The 6,133-nt window shown below is 32.5% G+C and overlaps 1 pseudogene; it reads right to left on the reverse strand.

Moving 5' to 3' along the window:
- Positions 1 to 202: 202 nt before the first annotated feature.
- LOC107963006 (alpha-aminoadipic semialdehyde synthase-like) lies at positions 203 to 2,991 on the reverse strand (annotated as a pseudogene).
- Positions 2,992 to 6,133: the final 3,142 nt, after the last annotated feature.

Below are 6,133 nucleotides of genomic sequence, written 5' to 3' on the forward strand. Positions count from 1 at the left end.
ATGTTTGAATAACAACTTGATGTAACTTGATGCTCAAAGAGCTGGTTATCAGCTTTGTTCAAGTGTACAAGTTATTTTATCTAGTTTCCATGTAATTAGTGGTATTAAGTAAGCATTAGGTGATGTTTTTTTTTACTTTTTGATCAGTCAATGACTGATATATGTAATGGCCTTGAGCCAAAGTTTCTATTGAATGAAATCATTAGATTTTCTTTCGATATGCTCCATCTTTCTTTGCCTTCAAAATTCTGTTCTCCATTCCTGGTAGAAGCTCAAAGTTTGAACTCCCAACCATTTTTCCTTCATTCTTTATCTGGGTATAATACACTGCTGTTAAAGTCCAGATTAAAGTTCTTACTTCATCTGGTTAAAGTGTGCCAAATCCCCAACAAATTCACGGAATTATCAAAAACCAAATCCGGCAAAAAAGGAATGGGATGAACATCCCATTTAATGTTCAATTTTAACTAGTTAAAGAAAGTAGATAAAAGATAATAAGGTTTCGGTTTAGATACTCTGCATTTCATGCAATAAAAGATTCACTTTACAAAGTACCTATTCATGGAATTTGTTTTTGATTTTCGAAGATTTAACTAAAAGCTTACTGTGTGTCAGAATTTATCGTACGACATAAGGAAGTAAGTGCTCCCCCATGGGCTATGCAAGCTCTCTTGAGGTGTGCAGGAAACTTTGTGGAGTCTGCTGTAGAATGTCTCCCAAGTGTTGAGCTAAAAATGGCATGTTAATGAACATAAGCTGCATAAATTTCAACCTAAAAACTTGCTCCTTTTATGGGCCAAAGCAGAAAAGAGAAACCAAAAGGTTTACAATAAACTTCAATGGAAACACCATGGAGGGGAAATATTAATTGCACATCTTTTGCAAACTCAGTCGGAAGAATATGAACAGCTGCACATATTATGCCATTACCATCAATGTCATTTCGGTAGGAATGGGTCAATGAATCGTATCCGAATAGCACAAATATTTGATGAAACTTCACTGCCTTAAGTTTTGTAATAAAAATGGGATTTTTTAATGTTTCGGAATCCTAAAAACAAGGCAATATATTGCAAATAATGCATTTGAAGATCAAACAAGCATCAGAACACCTAAAGAAAGGCGAGTCTATTGACCTGGTTTGATTAACAAACTCATGTCACATGTTTTCTTGTTTAGTTCTTGAATCTGCTTGGTACTCAATAATCTAGGAAATCTTCTCTCTCAGTACATGTAATTCACTGTTACAAACCGCATTTCAGTGATTTATAAGCAATGAAATCTTTACAAAGTGAAAAACAAACCTACCAATTACTGATGCATATGGGGCTACTTTTTCATGGAAAATGGGGTTGTAATGTTCCGGAGTGCACAATAATCTGCCTGGAATTTGAAAAGAAAAGGGTAAAAACATCACCAAAATTAGCATTATCATACAAACGTTGAACAGATTAGTCTTTTCACTCGGCACCCAAAATGAAGAAGAAATAAAGCAGAAATAAAGAGAATGAAGTGATTTTAAAATCGTTTTTTAAGAATGTTTGTGCTCAACCATGTCGCGACTAGTCACGATACAACCGAAAACTTGAAAGACCCTCTTTTGATGTAACATTCCTCTTTGATGAGAGGAGTATCAAAGGTGGAGAAAGAAATTCAAATATGCAAAAAGGACTGCTTCTTAAATATAAACTGATCTTCCCAAAGAGTTGTGGAAGTTTGCTCGGTTCGATAAAAGCATGAGGAAGAAGCTTAAATATCTGTTGAGCAGCAATAGAAACTGCAAAGCAAAAGGGAGAAAGGAGAGAAATTTTAATATGCAATGCGAGTAAATTTTTAAAAGAACACTCAAACATTGGTATTAGCAATTTAAACGGATAGATTGAACAAATGACGAAGCAACTTTATACATCTTGTATCTAATAACTTCAAATGAATGTAAAGTCTGAAGCAGCTCAACATATACGTTTGATGGTCGTATTGACATGTTATAAAGGCTGACAATGAAAATAGTAAGCAGTTCCAACACCGTTTCCAGAATCGGTGAATTCGAAGACAACAGGATATATTCTTGAAGGCAGTCCCTGAGAAGCTATCTCTTCACACATGGTGGTCACTGCATCCAAAGAAGGATACATATATGATGCACCCAAAGAGAGGAAAGGTGTTGAATATCCAAGACTTAGATACCCCGAGTAAGATTACAGTCAACAATTCAACATTTTCATACAGACAAAGGGATGCCATGTAAGATAACAATGTTTTGGATTCAGCACAAGTAAAAACAATGATACAAATGATAAAATCTACAAAATTTTAAAAGGATTAAACACTCATAGAGCATACACTGTCCCAATCCAGGTAAGAAATCGATCATTACTGCTCTGCCAGCATATTTGCCAAATGCAAGTAACCTTTTACCATGGTCCCCCACAATAATCTCATAGTCATACAATGATACCTTTTTCTCCTGGATCCATATGCATGTCATACAATAAGCTCATAGTCATACAAAGATACAAAAAGTAAACCTACCTTATCTAACAATGGCATGTTGTCCATCTGAGCTTTATGAGTACGTAAGAAGAAGGCTTAAGCGCTCTAGTAGGAAGAACCATGTCTAACTGTGACAAAGCCAACCAGTTATTAAGGAATACCTGGGTAGTCGGGTCAGCTATAAGAGATTGTAAAATGTAAAGTAAAAAATAAGGAACGGTTATGATACCCAAAATAAGACTACATTCTGACAAGTCATCTAATATGTGACAACCAACATCCTCGTAGAGTGAATCGTAATAGATGCGTTTCGTCGATGGCTGCACTATTATATGAGTTACACCCGCATTTCCCTCCAATTGTGTAGAAGACGAGCACACTGTGATGGGGTGAGAGGAAGAGTTCTTTCCCATTTATTCTTAGACTCGGAAAGAATCCCAAGAACGCCATTTCCAAACATCTTGAACCTTTACCGGTAAAAAAAATCAACTATGTTAAGCCAAATATTATTGATCGTAGTAGTCAAGCAAAATAATAGCCTAATACAAAGTCAGTCAAGTTTGATAAATATCATGCCAAGAGATGGCCATAAGTTAGCTTCCCAGAATCATAATAGATAATAGGACAACCTTGTTAATGAGCAAAATAACCATATATTTAGGGAATTATGAATAAATATAAAAAAAGTTGTTTAAATCTAATTCAACTTGATTAAAATTTTTAGTTAGGATTCTCTGAACTCCTTAAAAGAAAATATATATATGTCAAATTTGTTGAAGATCCATAGATTAAATATGAAGCTATGATTTTTACCCATATGAATTTATATGATTATGGATTTTGGGTAATAGAATTCCATGTCTTTGTTTTTAATGACAGTCACTTTATCTAACTTTTATTAGAGCTAGATAATTGTTAGAAACTTGGGCTATTAGTGCAGTAATTTCTCATTCTATTTATAAATTTTAAATTAATTGGATAAATAAAATTTCTTAATTAATTAATTATATATTTATATGGTTATCCTCAATAATTTTTATATGAAGAGCAAAATAAATAAATAAATATTAGTTTATTAATTACCTAAGGGTTTAATCGATGTTAAGTTACATCATATGATAGATTATGATGTAAAAAGATAACTTATATTAGTAAGTAATTAAAATTGTTCGTAGTCCATGGAATCAAAATGTGCAATTGAGTTATGAGGACTATTATGTTGTATATTAGTTAAATTGGGGAGATACCTTATCTTAGGTATTAGAGCAATTAACTCCCACAAAGTAAAAACAAAGGTGTGATTGTCTAGATTGACAATTAGACAAGATCCAAGTAGAATTTATTATGTATTCGTTTATGAATTCATTAACTTATGACCTTTAAGGGGTGACTTACCTCAATCCTGAGGAAGCGACTAACCATGTGTACCTAACTCATATATTTGAGATACTAAAAACTTGTATTCCTTTGATTTTGGAGCCGAAGCTAGTATATTGAGTATATGACTTATGTATAACATGACTTCACTTACTAAAATTCATAGCTTGGTTAAAGTGTAAATAATACCCTCTCACCAACATTACATGAATTATGAAAAAGAAACCTGGTCGTAAGTCATTCGTTTGGGTGAATTATTATCATATTATTTGTTAGAAATGATACTTTTCATCTTATGAAAAAAAATGGTGGCCATAAAATAAAATATGATCAATTTGGATGAATGGATTCTAACCCAAAGGGATTAATGATATCCTATGAGGGTAGCATACAAATGACAAAGTTACTAGACAAAAGCATAAATCTAAGTTGCTTTCATAATGGTGTATAATTGAGAAATTAGTCATGGTACTTTTAGTAGATTATCTCCACCACTAAATGATTTTTTATAAATAGATAAAGAGTCGAAACTTAATTACAAATTATTTGAGGCTTAATTATATATGTTTGATCTATCCCTCCGCTAGCTTAACACAACTTTGTAAGAGTTGCTAATAAGAACCGTGTGATGAATAGATGAAAAACGATGTATGAGAAATAAATTGCGTGAATTACTATTGCAATAAATGCATTTTCTTGAAGGAATAAGAGATGACTTAGAAATTATTTATTTATTTTTGGATTATTATCTAATTGAATGTAATTAAATAATTGAATTCAAAGTGAAAAATTAAATTAATTAGTCATCACAATTTTACTAAATAGAACAATTAAATTTATTTACACAGACTTTAATACGATAATGTCATAATGACTTTGATGGAATTAGAATTGTGTTGAGAAAAATAATTTAATTGGATTATTTAATTTTTATTAATTGGATAAGTAGTGTTTTGGGAATAGTAAACTTGTTATTGGATTGAATAATTATATGAACTTGTTTTAAATTTAATTAAAACTGAATTGTATATATAATTATATCCAATACATGAAAGATCCAAGGAACCCATTTGCTGGGTAGGTGGGCAACACACAGGGTGCGTGTCTCCCTGTGCTTGCTACCCACCCCTGATAGAGTTCTAGTAGAACTCCAATTTTTTTTTATAAAAAAAATTGTTTTTTTCTCTATTTCTATTTTAGTAGAACTCTTGTGAATTTTTCTTATATAAAGGGACTAGAGGTTGCCAAAAATCATAAGGAAAATATACGATTATACTTTGCCAAATTTTAATGAAACTTTTATGTGGCTTATTTCTTTAAACTCAAATAAATTCTATTTTTCGTAAGTATTTGTGGGTTCAAGGGTGGTGGTGTTGTAGTGTGATGGTTATGGGTCGCTCAATGTACTTCCGATGAGTTAGGAGGTTTCGGGGATTGTTGTTACTTCCGAGTACTGGAATCCTCACAATGGTGTTAGCATAAAAAATTGATTAGATGTGTAATGGAAAACTCAAAAACAGCGAACGGTGTAAAGCCAAAAATTGCACAGTCGGCGTCACACGGCCGTGTGGCAGACCGTGTCACATGAGCTGGGTTATTTGAAACGTATGGCCCACACAGGCATGTGTTAGACCGTGTGGACCACATGGGCTGGGCCAATTGGTCTGAGTGGGCCATACGGGCGTGTTGACCCTTTTTTTCGAAAATTTTTACTTAGGCTTGTTTCTCTATAATTCGTAATTACACTTTCAGTAAGGTCTATTTGGCATAAATATGACTCTGAAACAAGAAATATGATATTTTACTATTGTATGTGATATGATTAATGTATGTGTTTCTGATTTGTTGCTTGGGATGTGTTACACACTGGGCTTCTAGCTCACTTGTTTGTTTAATATGTTTCAGGTGGTCTTCTGACTTAGGACTAGACGACATGCGGGTTCTCGAATTGTTTTTCTCAGTTAATTAAAATATGGTAATTTTCGTAATTATCTATTTTGGACTTTTGGGACTATAATATGTTTTTTTAGGCTTTGTTTTGGTTTTTGTTTAAATCATCGATAATTGTTATTTTCGAATATGAAATTGCAAAATCACAGGAGTTAACAAAATGAATTTCTGTTTTCAAAACTAAAACTCTGAAAATTTTCCACTACAAATTAAGTAATTTCTTAAGTGTTTTTCTGTAAATGAGATCAAGTTAAGAGCTATTTTGTAAAATAAATAAGGTCTGTGTGTAATTTTCAAAATAGCATATAAGTGT

The sequence above is a fragment of the Gossypium hirsutum genome, chromosome A06, assembly GCF_007990345.1.
Source record: "Gossypium hirsutum isolate 1008001.06 chromosome A06, Gossypium_hirsutum_v2.1, whole genome shotgun sequence".
NCBI classification, from domain to species: Eukaryota; Viridiplantae; Streptophyta; class Magnoliopsida; order Malvales; family Malvaceae; genus Gossypium; species Gossypium hirsutum.